Genomic DNA, 18034 nt, shown 5'->3' with positions numbered 1-18034 from the left:
CGAATTTCATAAAAACCACGAAAATTCGCAAATGATTTTGTAGTTGGGAATTTATAATATAAACTTATATTTAATTTTAACTTAGATACTAATTAAGATTTTGAAATTTAAGTTTTTCTACATAATATAATAAATGAAAGTTTACTAAAGTACATTTTTTACAAGCGTTTGAAATTAAAATTTTTACGACTGAATATTTACTCTAAAATAACGACTATTTCTCCTAATTTTTCATATTTTGATATAATTATAAAACGAAAGACAATAGATAAACTTGAAATTGTCTGCAAATATTTATCATTTCTATATATAACAAAATTTTCAAAATATCTTGAAGTATTTATAGGCATAACAAATTTTCGATTTTTTTTCGAATTGTTGATAAAACTATATTCACTAGATTAAAAAATTTGAAAACATAATACTATGTAGTTGCTCATTCATATAATCATATATAGCTCATATTAAAACCAAATAATTTTTAATATAATATATAAGGACAATTTTTTTATAGACATTTAAAGTTTAAATATAATATTTAAACAAAAAATAAGAATTGCAGTTATTTTATAGTAATTCAAAAATATTATTAAATAAGAACTTAATAATTTTATGTATATTTTTATTTATTTTTTATAAAAGTGACATAGTTAAATATTCAAAACATTTAGATTAATCTTATGGTGTAAATCATTACAACTTGGAACTATTTACACTATTCTACAGTAAGTCGGTATTGCCTCAAAATGTATTTGAAATATTATAATATCTAGGTACTATTATAAAAATATAATAACCTAACTATTAAATATTAAATATTAATAATATAATAATATTATAGGTAAAAAATAATTCCTACCATATTACTAATATTAATAAAAATAATATTAACATACACAGTTTGATCTACTTTCAGAACCGTTTTTCATATACAAATATTTATCATTGAATTCAAATTTAATACGTCTATTATAATCTATAATGATGCGCATTCAACACCTACTGTACAGCAGAGTGATTACCTATTTTCTCCTTTTTTAAGTTAACATTTATAATTTTCAATATTTATTTATATGTAATTTATTATTATTATTATTATTATTATTATTCCTTTTAACAACTATTGGAAATTGTATATTTACGGTGTTATTTTATTACGATCGAATTCTAATTAATGATCTGTGAAGTATTCTGTTCGTTTATTTTTCTAAAATAAATAAAAACATAATATAAACTTATATTAAAGTATATTATAAATCAAAGGTTTGGTAATGTAATAATATAGTTGAACGTTCCACGAATAAAATTTCTTTTGACGATTTTTCGCCTGAATAAGCCGTTGAACCAAGTGCACTTAAATTAAAAAATCACGACGTAGATCATAAAACATATTTTTTGCCATAAAGTGTCCGTAGTTAATCGAACTGGATATCTCACTAACGCTGATTTGTATGATAAACTCGTTTCTTATGGCCAATACAGCTCATACAATTATAGTTTAGTAACCATTATTTGGCAAAAAGTGTCACACGTGTTAAAGTAAGGAAAGTAGAAAGTAGAAAAGTAAAAACAATAAATAAATACTTAAAACCATACTTAAATTACCATGTCTTTTTATTACATACTCATTAGAATTTTATCCATTGTTATTATCTTCTTATATTTTGTAAATATTTTATAATTTAATTTCCTATGACCATTCACGTCATAACATCAACTAACTGTTTACATGTACGATAATATGTCGTATAATCAGCTCTCCTCTCTCTACGTGTGCTTATTATGCAACTCAAGTCAAACGCCCTTGTCACACTAACTGTGATTCATCTAAGTACGAAGGATTCTTAGTCGTTGATAAGTGGCAGATATTATTTAACTTTACCGCTCAATTTAGATTACAACGAGCGGTATTATTCATAATTTTATCTCATTTCCCAATTATGAAAAAATAATAGATCCATACGGTAATAAAAGTTATTATTTTAATCACCATTTTACAAACGAATTAACTTATAACGATATTCCAAATAACGTACTTGATTATTTTTCTATCTTGTGTGTGAAATATTATCCGTATACAACGATGCCTGTCTCGACAATAATTCGATATAATGACGATATCATTTTTAAACTAAAACAGTCTTCAAATTCGTCTATTTCGTCAATCTATCGTTGTTACCTAGTTTTTTTCAACTTAAAAACTTGTACACGAAATTAATAGTCCAATGGATCACGGAAAAGATACTAAAATTTTAGTATTTGATGTGATTTTAACGATCACTAATATATTGAATGACGTCTCTACCGTTGCAATAATAAACTGTTTTCACGATATTGTGTAGTATTATATTGCAGTATTTCAAAATAGATATTACTTTTTTAGAAATTCGTATAAAACGAAACTTATTATTTCTAAAATCTTCTGATTATATAGGTCTATTAAGGATCGTAATAAATTAATTTAAGTTAACCTAACTTTGTATTATTGAGACAGCCACAGGAGACCTCTGCTTTTGTTTATGTTTCTGATAAAGGCGTCGATGAACTAGTAAATTACACTTATTACGGATTTAGACAATCGGCAAAGTTTTTTTTTGCTTATGGAATTTGAGTCAATAATAATATACTGATTCTAAACAAAAGAAAAATTATATTATAGTATACAAATTTAAAACATAATTACAATTGCTTCTAAAAGAATACAAATTTGTATACATAATATATGTATTACCTATATTCTTTAGAAAATCAAATTCTATAAACGGTTTTATTATACGTAGGTTTTGGAATAAATAATAATGTAATAAATATAGATAAAAGTATCTCAATTTGTATTTTTTATTTACATAATATACATTTTTATTCAAGAATATTTGTGTTAAAATTCAAAATTAAACAAGAGTTGTGTGTTTTACGTATATTTGTTTTCTATATTCTATAATAGAAAATTTATTCTTATTAAGTTTATACATAATTTTTTAATCTTTTTTTTAACATCTATTCAATAACGAAACCAAAAATATTTAAATGTTACTTGAAATTGTTAATTTACTATAAACTATCTATATAAAGTATCTAATGATATGTGAATATAAAACTAAAATAATAAAAATGTTAAAAATATTATAAAATCAAAAAAACAACTATTCCTTATTGATTTTTATAAAATAATAAAAATAGTAAAGAATTTATTATTTTAAGAATAGTGTTAATAGTAATAAGTTAAAATTTTTAAAAATGGTCACTGTATATTTTAATTATACTGTTTAATATTAATTTTTCAATAGATAGCAAGAATAGCAGATAGTCAGGAGCCATCTTTGAGTATATTTCGATAAAACTACCCTCAATATACCCTACTCTGTAAAGTTATAAGAAAATCTCAGCTTTGAAATATAAAAAAATTCGATGAAATATCGAAATTTAACACACTGAATATTTCAAACTGAACTTTTTTATTTATAAAATTGTAACTTTTCTGTACATTTTTGAATACTCCAGTTTACTTAAAAATTAAAATACGAGAAAACTTATGGTGGACCTTAGATAATAATCATATCTTCAAATAAAAATGTTAAGCGTTGATAAAAAATACAGCATTTCTAAAAAAATTAACATATATATTATGTAAAGAAATTTAAAACTATAATATTTAAAAAGAGTATAAACATTTAATTTTTGTCATCTTTCCCCTACAAACAAATCTAACATTAACTATAGTTCTAACTTAATAAACCTATAATATTGTAGATATTGTTATATACAATGAACTTACATGAACTATTTTATAATGCAAACCTTAACGTTTTAATGCAACAAAATATAATTTGTAATAATTTTAAATATAATACTATATAATAGTACACCATTGAGAATTTAGAGTAATGTAAAATACATTTTTTAAGTAATTCATTCAAAATATATACAAAGTACAAACATACTGAGAATACAAAGTTAGATTAATCATATATAAGCTTATGGAATAGCCTTGAGGAGATACCAAGAGAAAAAAATCACTGACGTATGACTTGTAAAATACCCTCTAGAGATTCTCGGAAGAGTGCGTTAGCACACGCATTTTCTTGTTATCTCAAAATATACACATTGCTACAATTTCATAAGAAACATTATAACGGTTTATGAATGATTGTTTTACAACTTGCTAGATCGAAAAAAAATATATATGTAAACATATAATATGTACACTTGAAACGTGATTTTCTTGACATATTTTCTTTCGATTGAAAGAATATGACGAGTTTTTTGAATAAATCATTTATAAAAATAAACCACATAACATTATAAGCAGCATAATGTACTTCATGTTTTCATATTTAATATTTTTATTTTTAAAGTATATTTAATAATAAAACTTCATCATAAGTGACTAATAGTCACTGCTTATATACAAGTAATAACGCCTTATATGGTCAAAGAGTACAGTACCTAATTAGAAAATTAAGACAAAAAAAAATAAATGATAAATTTATTATTTAATTTCACAATACATCAATAGCTAATACACAATATTAGTTTTCGGATAATATAAAAGATTTTAAAATGATAACTTAAAACATTTTAAATCGCTTGGCAGATTAAAAGACACTTTTTACGGAGTTACCATCGAATACAATTATATTTAAAGGGCATTATGACTATTTTTTATGTTTGTACAAAGTATTTATAGAGCGGAGAGTATGGTGAGGTATGAAAGGTTAAAGAAACTTTGAATAAGAGCTCAAGATAATCAATTAAATTTTTATTTAATAATTTATATTATAAGAAAAGAATATTATTATTAAACTATCTATCTATCTATCAGAAATTGAAGGTGTTTACTTGTTTATCTAATGTATTTCCTGATTTTTAACTTGTCATATAATATAGCATATTAACTAATTTACTTTTATTTAGCATCCATGAAATTTGAAAATATTAATCATTGGGTAATTAATTTTGAACGTATTTTGTACTGGAAATATAATAAATTTTACGTGAAGTTAGAGTACAATAAAAACATGTTTATAGATTTTCATAGGGAGCGCAAACAGTATTAAGCACATTAATTTTATACTTCGACTAACTAAATTATATCGCTTTATATATTTTCATAAAATATAAAAATAATATAAATAATTCATATATATTTCAAAAATAACTTAGTACGATTATAACATGAACTATTATATTTGCAGAAATTTAACACTGGAAAAACTTATGTTGTAAAACGAATATTAGACTAAATTTTAGTAGATTATACGAGATTTAAGAACATTATATTGAATTTCCTTCCGCACACTTGTTTAATTTTACATTTGTAAAGTTGGACTTTATTTGAATATGAAAACAATTATTTTAAAGTAAGAAAATTAAGCTCCACGTCAATCACGAATGAAATTATTATTATAATTAAAAACGGGGTGTTCCATTATTGTTATAACTATTTTGCACTACTATAATATTTATAACTGAAATATTTATTTTATTATCCAAACTACTTCTAGAATATCTTTTAATTCAAAATCATTGTTGTGATGATTCATTTTTTTTTATTAATTTTAATTTTATAATCTTATCTCTTCAGTCGTTAGTTGTAATGTATTTTATTACAAAACACATTTTATTGTGTTAATCACACAATATTGTTTGTATGATTACTAGGAGTTAGGACTATTATTAAAAATTATAATAATCAAGTTTATCATGTGATTTCCTACTGTTCTGAAAAAAATTGTTGAAAACATTATTATTACATATTTCTTCAACTTTTTATAATTATCCTCATTTACTATTATCAACACAAATTTACGAGTTGCAAGAGCTAATATCTTCAAATGAAATCCTATACTTTAACTGTCTTACTTGAATCATAAGGAATTAAAAACTTTTCAGATTATATTAGCTAAATTAGACTGTACAATTAATTAAAACTTCATATACCTAAACAAATAATACTATCTGTGTATTCATAATACTATTATATATTATTAAAAAATAAATGAGAGATGTACGAATTAAAGAAAATAAGTTTAAATCACTTCATTTCAATAAGCGAAACTCCTTATTTGTGTAATTACCATATTGGTACTACGTGGTAGCTACTATATAATGTCTATCTCTGGTATAGTGTATCGATGATAAGTTAATACCAAACAGAGAGATAAGAGTAGATATATATATTTTACTCTGCCAATGACCGGGTAGCAATAAATGGAGCAAGCAATTAAACGACACTACATCGTAAATGTAGAAGATCAAATAATTATTGCTATTAATTTTATAAAGTAATAAAAAAAGTAACACCTAAATAATGGAAATCAATGATAATACTTCTTACGAATATAATTAACACGCGCGTCTAAGATACATATATATTTTATGTATAATAAGTGTATATAATAATAATAAAACATAAATATTGTAACTAATAGTATTTCATACCATTTCATTTCATTTTTTATAAATGATAAATTTAAGATAAAAAAAAAATAAAACACAAAAATAAAATATTTCAATAATTGAGAACCTATTAAGAACATTTTATTTTCAATAAGATAGCATAACAATAGAAACATTGATAAAATGACTTATTCCTTATTAGAAATTAAATAATAATCTAAAAATAGCAAGAAAAATTTAAAATATTTTAAAAGTCATATTATTATTTCTATTTAATACTAATATAAAAATTTAATGAAGATTTTAAATCTTTACTGTTATACTGTTATTATTTTATGAATTAAAACAAATAAACAGGTTTTTTCTAATTGTTGATACCTAAGCATTCCCGTTGTTCCATATTTTTTGTTATTCACCATAGTTACTTTATAAAATACTGGACATTTTTTACTTTTGAACTATCAACGTACTAACTAAATACAATTCGTTACCAGAAACCAACCTTAAAGTTATAGATTGAAATATATTTACTGTTGTCTGTTTTAAAAATTGATCAGATACAAAAAAATATCTTTAAACCCACACACACACACTTTATTGTAAAACCAATAGATTATATATTATCATATCGCTCAGTTCGAAATCTAAAAATAAATCCGTAATTAAAAATAAAAATAATAATTTTATAAAATTTAATTAAAAACAAACATTAATTATCATTATAAGTAAACATATAACATATATAATATTATCTACACGATATAATATTATGTACACAATAAAATATGAATATTATTTTTAAATATAATAGTTATTATAATCAACTGATGTTTGGATACTTGTTTAGATAATTAAAGTTTTATGCCACATTTAATATTTTATTAACAATTTTGGTTGTAACAAATTAATAAAAAATATATTATTCAATTGTTTTAAAGTTCGTGAGAATAGAACATATATAAACTATAAAATCAATTTGCACTTTTAGACAAACAAAAAACCACCGAGATCGACGTTAAATACTATGTTGACAAAATGGAAACTTTAAACATGATCACTAATAAATGTACGTACACATTAGGAAGTAATAATCTATTAAAACTATAGTAACATTAAATTTAATCCAAAAACACACAGCATTATTAATATTACGGATGTTCATTAAAAATAATAGTAATACCTCAAACTTTAAAATCCAGTGTTGACGGTTACCTTAACGCATTTAAAACATCATGGCTGCATTAATTATATTGTTAACAAATATATTTATATATACCAAAATATTTATTAAATGTAATAACTAAAGCTTAAAAAATATATGTAAAATTACATTAATAAGGTTAATTTGGTTCAACGTGGTTATGGTGGGTTATCCGTAATACAATAAATTATCTTTTGGAAATATAAACGGTAATTACAGTTATAATACTTGTAGTAGGTAGTATTACCTAATTCTATTCTTTACTTCTGAAATTTTTATCAACCAAATAATTGCTAATTTTTTTCCGCTGACTTTATTCTTCTACAATTTTGAGAGTTTCTATGTCAATAAACCATGTGGTTTCTGCGTATCGATTGATTCTCCTCATAGCCTATGGACATGAGTTTTAATTATTATTTTTTTAAACTGATTTTAATCTTTTGCCTGTATGCTTCTTAGTTATTAATAGATCCTAGTTGAAAATATATTAATAAAACTACCTATACGTTAAAACTATGTCATAAGAGTAACATTTAAGAGTCTTAATACTTGTACTAAATAAAGTAGACACCTAACTTTTTAAATAATAATATTGCATAATTCATAAACCTTTCAAAATATATTGAAGAATGCTATACAAACTCAAATATATATTATTAACTATCGAGATTAAAAATATAACAAATATAAAATAATTAAATACTAAAAAATGAAACATTTTTTATTTAAATTTTGGAGTGTTATTTTATAAATGAAACTTACTTAAAAGAGTATTAAATGTATTTTATTTAATTATGACATTTTAAAATATTGTATAAAATATTTTTCTCACATAATAATATAGTTTTAATAATTTTGAACGACCAATTTTTTACTCATTTTATTTTGTTGACGTCTTATTAATTATATCAATTATTTAAATAATAATATTTCCTTACCATTGCAGTTTTTTCCATGATGTGTGAATATTAATACCAAAAATGCGTATGATGAGTTACTTTAAGGTGGTGAATTACTAATAAATTTAAATGGTTTTTACTATTTAAAAATTAAAAAATTCTTAGTCTATGACATGACTAAAACATTATGAAGGCTAAATTTACTCGTTCAATAATGGTTTAAAAAAAAGGTATCTTTAAGGAAAATGTACAAAAATTTCAATTATATATTTCGATTCATCTAAATTATTACTATATTTATTCAAAGATCTAAATGGAAAAAGCAATATTTTATACTAAACTATAGTTAAATTACTTTTTCTTAGAAATAACAAATATAATACACTAAAAAATATGTTCAGATTTGCAAGCTTATAAACATTTTGATAGGCGACAAGCATTTTATAAGTAATATAGCACTGTATTTTATCAAAAAAAGTGTTGTCAATTTGATAACTCTTAACCACGATTTATAATATCTAAATATTGCAGTATACTACGTCAGACTTCATATAAAACGTAGTAAGTACAGAGTTTTCACAACTCATTTAATTTTCATCAATATTTAAGTAGGTATTTGTTTTCATTTATTTTTAAAACAAATTTTACTAGTATCATCTAAAATTCTATTTTGAAAATATAATTTATCACTATATGACTTGTTTAAAATACATTTTAATAAATTGTATTTTTAATTATATACTACTATTTTAATAACATTGTTAAATTTTTATTCTCAAATAAATACTTATTCTCGTTTTAAATATAAGTTTAATATAAATATTATTATTTTTTTTAATTTAGTTTAGTTTAAAGAAGATAAATAATTAAATTACTTAAAATAACCTTTACAAAAATATGGAATTCTTTATTTTTGTTATTCTAAGTTTATTCTGTTTAAGTTCAAAGATAAAAATATATGCATCTTTATTTTAAAGTGTTTTCAAAATTAATTAAATCATAATAATTTGGTTTTCAACAGTCAAAATATCACTAAAATATTATAATAAGTCTACGCATAATAATTGTCCAAAATAATACATTATATAATATTATTGATGTATTTGAACATTTTAAAACAACAATAAAAAAATTATAGTATACGTTACTGTCATAAGAACACAATTTATATGAGAATAACCACTAACCGTATACGAATAAAAAATTCTAAAGTTAATGAATTAAAATTTCTATTTTATCATAGAAAAATATGGTTTAAGTTATAAATTTATAACAATATGATACAAAATATCAACAAAATCACGATTACTAATAAATCAATAATTTTACAACCGCGATGACTTGAAATCGTATGGCAATCGTTGTAAGTACTGAATGGCTATATTTTTACATAACAATAAAATCGTCTTTTATTACTGTGTGTCCATTATTCGTTTTTAAATATTTTTTTTACTTTATTAATTTAAAAGAATAAGTATATCATACCGGTTCTTAAATATGTTTTTTTATTAAGTATTAAGACATTTTATTTACTTTCAATTGTTATTATCTAAATAACTTAGTAGCACACACAGCATATATACATACATACATATACAAACATAAATCATATAAAAATAATTTATTGCACTTCAAAATGCCAAAGATGTCTTATGTTCATCGTGAATCATTTTTTATTGTAATTATTCAACTTTATTATTTTTTTTAATTATTAGCTAATTAAATAATAGTAAACATAATATTAAAATAAATATTTTTAAAATAATCTAAAACTGAATTGATTCAAAAAATAAGTACCTTAAATAATATTTACTATTATAAAGATTCGAAAATCATTAATATCAAACACTACGGAGGTTGTTGTTTATGTGTTCTAATGTTGATATTACCAAAGGTCAGTAATTCTCAACCACCTCACTCGGATCCTCAAACGAGAACCTTTGAGGACATGAATTATATAAGGCATATAGTATTATCATAAATACATGACACGATTACACGTCGTGCTATTATTTTCACTTGTAATATTATTCGACAGGTCATTTATATACTTTTATACAATAGCGATAATATTTTATTTAGATACGATGGCGACGACTTACCGGAAAACGCGTGCGAGTCTCCGGGCCGGTTGGTCGGCAAGCGCCCACGTGTTTGTTTATGACGATGCAATAATATTACAAAATATTGTTAACTATTGTTATTATTATTATTATTATTATTATTATTACTACAACAGCGGCGGCGGATACGCGTGTGACAGTGAACCGGCGACGACGTGACAACGTGTTGTGAGACGGCGGCGGTGGCGGCGGCGGTGTGTTTGGCCCGGAGCCGAATTAAAGAATGCGGAGCGCGTGCATCGGGTCCGCGGCGGCTTGTCGTCGAGCAGCCGCCGTTTCCTGGCCGCCCATTTCCACGCTGCCCGCCCATCGACGATCGCGAATCACGTTCGGTCTCTGCCGACGCCGCCGCGCGGGTTAATAATATTCTTCTTATTTGGCGGTATCTAAAGCAGCGTGGCGGTAGTGGTCCTCCTGTTGCTCCGGTCACCACCGCTACACAAATCACGGGAAAAAATACTCTTCATCCCCGACACACACACACACACACACACACAAGCACACACGGGCGCGTAACTCGTGCAACCGAAAAAAAACATATATTTAAAAAACTAATTTACCATTGGCCAATATCGGTGTAATAGCCGCCGACTGCCGAATATATTGTACTTACGACGTATATGTGCGAATAAGCTTAAGCGAATGTCAACAATTTGTCTATATTCTTAATTACTGAATGCTATTTAGGTACCTGTAACACCTTTCCGGAATCTATTCCTGATTATTGGATAATTATTTAACCTAAATTCGAGAGTGGCAATGGATACATCCAATTATGTGTACTTCACAGCGCATCACCTAAGGTCGGGAGTAAACGAGACAACCAGTTGTAAAAGCTACAATAACCATTCTTCGTCTTGGTTTTATAGTTGGTTGATCATCATTCTCTGTAAAAATAAGTTATACAACTTTTAAAATTGGAATATAAAATTGGACGAATCGAGTATTTTATTAAATTTATATGGGTCATTATCACAGTTTTAAATCATTATCGATATCTAATCCTAATTTCAAAAAATGTTAATATAGCAATAGAAAAATCAACCGATCAACGATATTATCATGTTCCATTTTACATAGGTAGCGTATCAATTATCATTTTACATTATCAGTGACGTGCGGTGATGTTTTATATTGACGCTAAAAAAGTTAAAACTTAAAAAAAAGTTATTTTATTGATAAAAATTACAATCTAAAATTTATTTATTTGAATGATAAAATCCATTCATCTTTGTTATTTCAAAAATTTATTTAAACCTTTATCATAAAATTCTGGATTATTATTTTCGTTGTGCAGGACTTCATTTTCGATTGAATTTAATAATAAAAACTGTCTTTCTTGTTCTTGTGTAGATCCTTGATACAATTCGATTCGTTTTAATACCGAAAAAGATCATTCAACTGAAGCCGTTATACTAGGAATAGTTAAAATTAGTTGCACGAGCTTAATACTTCTTGGAATTCCGATAATAAATCGTTCATCTTAATTTTTTTAACTAAATCATAAGGATTAATACTTAAAAATACTTCAGATGTTTATGATTATACAATCAATTCGTTTTGTAATCTAATAAAATCGAATATTTCTTCAAAATCTGTTGTTGTTCAAAACCGCTATTATTCGATGAAACTATTTCCCATAATGTTTCAAATAGATTTAACCTATTATTTTTCAGTTGACATTTAGTTTCTTTAATTGTTTTCAAAATAATATTTTCATTGAAGAATGTAACTGTATAATATAATAAAAGTTTATTAATAATGAAAATAATACGATAAGCAACCGAAAAATATTGGTATTACGTTTTAAAAAATATCGATAAGCGTTCGGCACAGCACTCTCAACCCCATATAAAAAAGTGAATATCCCCATCTACCGCAACCAGTCATTCCTATAATAACGATACGGGCCGAACAACATAAAATACGAGTGCTTCTGTAAAAAAAATTTACTATACGAAAAAATGTATTTTATTTATTTCGAAGAAACTTGATAATTTTTTATTTTAATTGAATATTCAAACACAAATTTATATAAATAGTTGTAATTTTAATGTATGCGCTGCATTGTTATTTAACATAAGGATGTTAAACTTTTTATCACTCCCTTTTGGGCCAAGCAAGCGTAACTTACCTAGCTTGCCTTGACCACGCCACTGTACATTATACACATTACACGACATCAACATGAATCTGTTTCCATCGCGATGTTTGTAGTGTGTTTATTCACATCCGTTAGCCGGCGCGTCGGGTATGCAATTTCATTACATAAACGTGTACGGGTTTTTCGAAAGGTATGCCGAGAGGCTGTCATCGGTAAACACATTTAATATGGGGATATTATCTTACAACAATAACAGGTTACGTGCCAATCACCCATGTGGACACTTTTTTAAACTATTTCAGTTAACAATGAAAAGTAAAAAAATTTACAGATCCTCGAATTTATGCAACAACGAAGTATCTGATTTAGCGTAAATATGCTTACCTACCATAATTATGAGTTTGCATAGTTAATCTGTTCAGTCACAGCCTTATATTCAATACTGATATATTAAGTCTAATTCCTATTTTGTTGGTTTGATTAACTGACGTAACCATTTAAATTATTCAGTTCATAATTGTTATTATAATTTATTTTTAAATAATTTGTGTAGCTAAAAAAAAAATGAAACACGTCAATAAAAAAATCTAACAAAAACTTATAAATCATAGCTATTCATGACTTAAAACACTATGGCGATCCTCAAAACTATTTACAAAAATAAAATGTTTATGAATTACAACTTATTTACAAGTTCTGACATGAACACAGAGAAATTTGTTAAATGCTGATTTATTTTATTAAAGACATTATGTTATACATATACTCACCGGCACCACTAATATGAACTTCAATTAGAATTTATAAATTAAAAAAAAAAAAAAAGAATAGTAACATCTATCAAATTATACGATGTATGGTGACTGACAGAAATGGCTTTTACTTCGTTTCACTATATTTTATAATTATTTTTAATTAATTTAAGTGCAAACTAATTACAATCGGTTATTAAAATGCTTTTAATACGTTAAAATCCGATAAATTTTCTGCATTTGTTTTTAATAACAAAGTCCTATTTACTTGAAATGGTATAGCAGATCAGTGGCGTAGCCAGGATTTTAAAATGGGACCTAAAATATTAAAAAAACATAATCAACAATAACAGTTCATATTTAAATTAAGTTGATATAGCCACTGCCCCTCCCCCATGGCTTCGTCACTGTAGCAGATTATACCTAATATATATTTGGTTTAAAAAATATTCACGTTAATCGATAATTTCGTCCAATATTTTACTGGAAATCACCTAAGAAATATTAAAAATTGGTTTCTAACCTTTTTTTTTCCTCTGTAGGTATTATATTAAACTTTTGGTACATTTGTTCGATACAAATTTACTTTAAATGGATGTCTTGATCAAACATTTCAAATTCTTTTCGGTTTTTTCTTCAATTTTAATTATTTTTATTGTGTCATAATATAATATATAAATATACATTGATACGTAAAATAAGGTAAAATATTTTGTATGACACGTCGTTAGCTTATCGGCCAATACATTTTTACTATTCAACATCACGCCAATATAATAAAATCTTCTTTTCTGTGTATAAAAAATATATTACCTACCTATGAAATAATGTTTATAACTAAAGCGTCTAAGAGTGATTGTTTAATAATATTGTTCGTTTCTATACTCATAAAATTCGATGTGTCACAACGGTTTTTATCACAACAATTTCAAATTAATAATAATATAATTGAATAACACGTGAAAATAATTTCTATTATTTACGTGTGTGATAAATTATTTAAAAAAATTCTGACAATTCATAATAATAAAAATTCTAAAGTATAATATGTCACTTTTCGTATAATATGATTTGCGTGATTGCATGGCGGTAGTTTGCATTTATTTAAAAAAGACAAGCAAAATGAACAATTTTATAAACCTACCATAAATGTAATTGTATAAGACCCACGCTTAATAAGATATAATAAACTACTACAATTTCCATGAATACAATATCAATATATTATTTCATTAACCAGAAAGTAATGAAATTTCCAAAAAGGTGTGAGATTTCCCGATTTTCGAAGTAAATTTGACAGTACTGATCTTGTACGCGTATTACAAAAATCATAATTTTTACAAATTAGTTATTGTTATGACTTATTAATTATAATATCACATAATAATTATTAATAATAAAATATAACTTTCAATTTTAATGCATTCTATTATTTACATTTATTTCAGAGAATCATAAAATGTAGGACGACAGTTTTTAGAATAAAATATCTGTTGCGTGAGTAATTTAATTGTACAATGATGACAATAGGTAATAATTATTATTACGATAATAAAAAAAAAAAAACAAATTAAGAGTGATTATTAAATGTATGCCCTTATCTATATTCTAGAATGTTTTTACTATACAGTTTTATCCGAACGGGACAAAAGCAGATACAAATAATACGCACCTAATACTTGTCTTTGGGCGCCTATACCATCGACCTATCTGTGTAATTGTATATGTAATGTATTTGTGCTCAATCAGTAGTGGTCGCAAATACCGATTAATTATGGTCTGCAAAGTGAGTGTGTATTTGTGTATTGTATCTGTCGTGTGTGTACAAGGTAGCTCAATTAATAAGTGGTAACTCAAATAGTAATTAACTGCGTGTATTGCTAATAACAAATTAAAATAATATAGTTGCGATAATATAATACAAAGTAACGCGAGTATATAAAAATTATCCTGCTGGTTCAATAATTAGAAATGTAAAACAAAATAATAATCAATAATATTCTGTTTGGCAAAATCAATTTGTATATAAAAATAATAAAAAAAAAATCTCATAGTGGTGCAACTGGCCAGCAGCAACTACTTGAAACCTATATTATAATCATTTTCATACACACACAACACGAATATAAAGGTTCAACACAATATAATAATATTATATTAGAATAAGATGTATTTTACAGCCTGAACAATATTAAAAACTTTGGCTATTCAAGTCAGATCAATTCTTTAATAATAATAATACAGCTATTCGAGCCTCTAAATAATGAAAATAATACTATTTAAATAATATATATAAAAAAAATAATAGAACGCAATAATTAGCAGCCACGATATAATAAAATATGTGGTGTTTTGCGTCCACGTGATATGTATAATAAAAAGTGGTGACTCGCGTCCAATTTTGTGTGTTTGTTCGATTTGTGACAAAAATAAGCCAATAAACGATATTTGCTATATACAGTTCTAAGAAGTAGCCATTATCAATTAATTGCGCGTACAATAAAACAAAATGTTAGTATCATCGTAATGTGAGCAATAGGTATCTATTAGATGGTAATTCACAAACTGTTAATTGTACGGATAAATTGTATTTACCATCAAAACAAACCAATTTTTAATAACCACTAATTAAAAATAAATACTAAAAATCTTATTTTTATTATTATTTTAATTGATCTTTACTTATACTTTGATTAAAAATTAAACTAGTGTTGTTTAAGTTTTTAAAAATTTAAGCTATAATTCACCTTATTTTAATTAGGTTAGATTTTGTATAAATTTGTTTTTCTAAACTATGTTTAATTTAATTTTTTTAATTCAAACTTAGTGTTATATCTAAATTGTACAGTATGTCGAAGTTGTTGAGTTCATTTATATATTTTTGGCATTACATGAGTAACAATCTATTAATTGGCTGTAAGATAAATATCTTTCCATAAAAAATCTTCGCATACCATTTATTTTTAGTAAACTATAAAATATACAATTACAATTATTGTACCTAAATAAATTTATATGTTATACTAATAACATATAAATATTGGTTTATCACAAAGCCGTATTATTATTTTTATTATATATTCGTTTCTTCTTACGGCAAAGAAAATATATTATATTGGCATGCGAATGTAGTGTAAATAATGAATGTATGCAGTTAGATGATCAAATGGAAATAACATAGAACTTTTTAAAAGATACTACTAATATAATATACAGTAAAAACATTATGTATTTTCTTTTTTTATTAATAGTTTTTGACTAACTATGCGAATTCGGAAGACAATATTCAACAAATATACTCAATCTTTCGTTAAACGCCCATAAGTGTATAGTTGTTGAATAAACCCGTAAATCTCAGTGCATCCTCCTCACCCAACATCTTAATAATTGCCAGACCTATGAGCACACCAAAAGTTTCTGCAGGCATTCTCTAAGCGCAGTTGTGTGAAATACGAGGAGAGAAACCTAACCTTTGGAATCGCCCACCTAATGTGCTTTTTGCTTCGACGCCCATTCATTACATTACTAAAGCCTGTCTACTTTACACAGGCAAGTGGTTAAGAAAACGATAAATTCATACCCGAAGTCCCGAAAATCATCAAACCCACCAGATCAATCGTTTAATTCAAAACTTCCTATCGCCAATTCATACCTACCATGTATACATCAATAAAAAAAATACGTATAATATAAACTTAAAAATGATTTTCCAAATACATTATATTGATGTTTATATATCAATCATGTTTAATATTAATTTAAAACTTTAACATTATGAATTATTATAGCATTTAGTTTGATTTTAAAAAATATGTAGATTATATCAATTACTATGATTGTTTTTCGTTATATTTATTATGTAAAATATAATGAGATCTGAGAACATTTTTTTACGATTTCATTGCGATTAAAACAGATAATCAATAAAAAAATGTAAGTTAATTTTTTCTATAAAATGAACAAAACTACATTTTGTTATAGTACAACCACAATAAATAAGAACTACATTTTTTTCTAAAGCTGTACACAAGTAAAATTATACATATTTTAATTATTTTAATTTTAAAAAGATGAACAATTATATATCTAAATTATCTATTTTTAGCATCAATAGTATTATAATTCATAAATAATGTAAGGTAAATTTTGTTTTCACTTATGAACATCATAATAATATAGTACTATCATATTCACAAGTAGTTTTAATATAAGTAAAATCACAAAGCTCTTAATCTCAGTCGTGAATTCGAGCCACATGTTTGCACCGCGTTGTCATAAACGCCAATTATTATTAACGTTTACTAATAAACGAAACACATATAATTAAAATTAAATACTTAATTACTGTCTAGTTCTCCGATGGCCATAACACATTAACAAATTAACAAACTTAACTTGGTAAATTTAGGTATAAATATCGACAGTCATTTGATTGGAAAGAACGAGAGAAGTGTGTTTCAAAGTTATGTACCAAAATATACCTTTAGCTTGATATAACAATATGTAAGTTAAATTCTGTTTTCACCTATAAAAATTATGATTTACTTGAAGGTATT

The 18034-nt window shown here is 24.8% G+C and overlaps 1 protein-coding gene across 2 annotated transcripts in view; it reads right to left on the bottom strand.

Moving 5' to 3' along the window:
- Window positions 1-10782, bottom strand: part of LOC113553754 (lachesin-like) — a 137637-nt gene extending 126855 nt beyond the window's left edge. For both annotated transcript variants that reach the window (XM_026957256.1, XM_026957257.1), the window contains exon 1: window positions 10602-10782. The gene's annotated coding sequence lies outside the window, so the exon portion shown is untranslated. The remainder of the gene's footprint in view (window positions 1-10601) is intronic.
- Between the last annotated feature and the right edge of the window lie 7252 nt (window positions 10783-18034).

Source organism: Rhopalosiphum maidis, chromosome 2, assembly GCF_003676215.2.
Source record: "Rhopalosiphum maidis isolate BTI-1 chromosome 2, ASM367621v3, whole genome shotgun sequence".
NCBI classification, from domain to species: domain Eukaryota; kingdom Metazoa; phylum Arthropoda; class Insecta; order Hemiptera; family Aphididae; genus Rhopalosiphum; species Rhopalosiphum maidis.
This window is presented reverse-complemented; position numbering and strand designations above follow the sequence as displayed.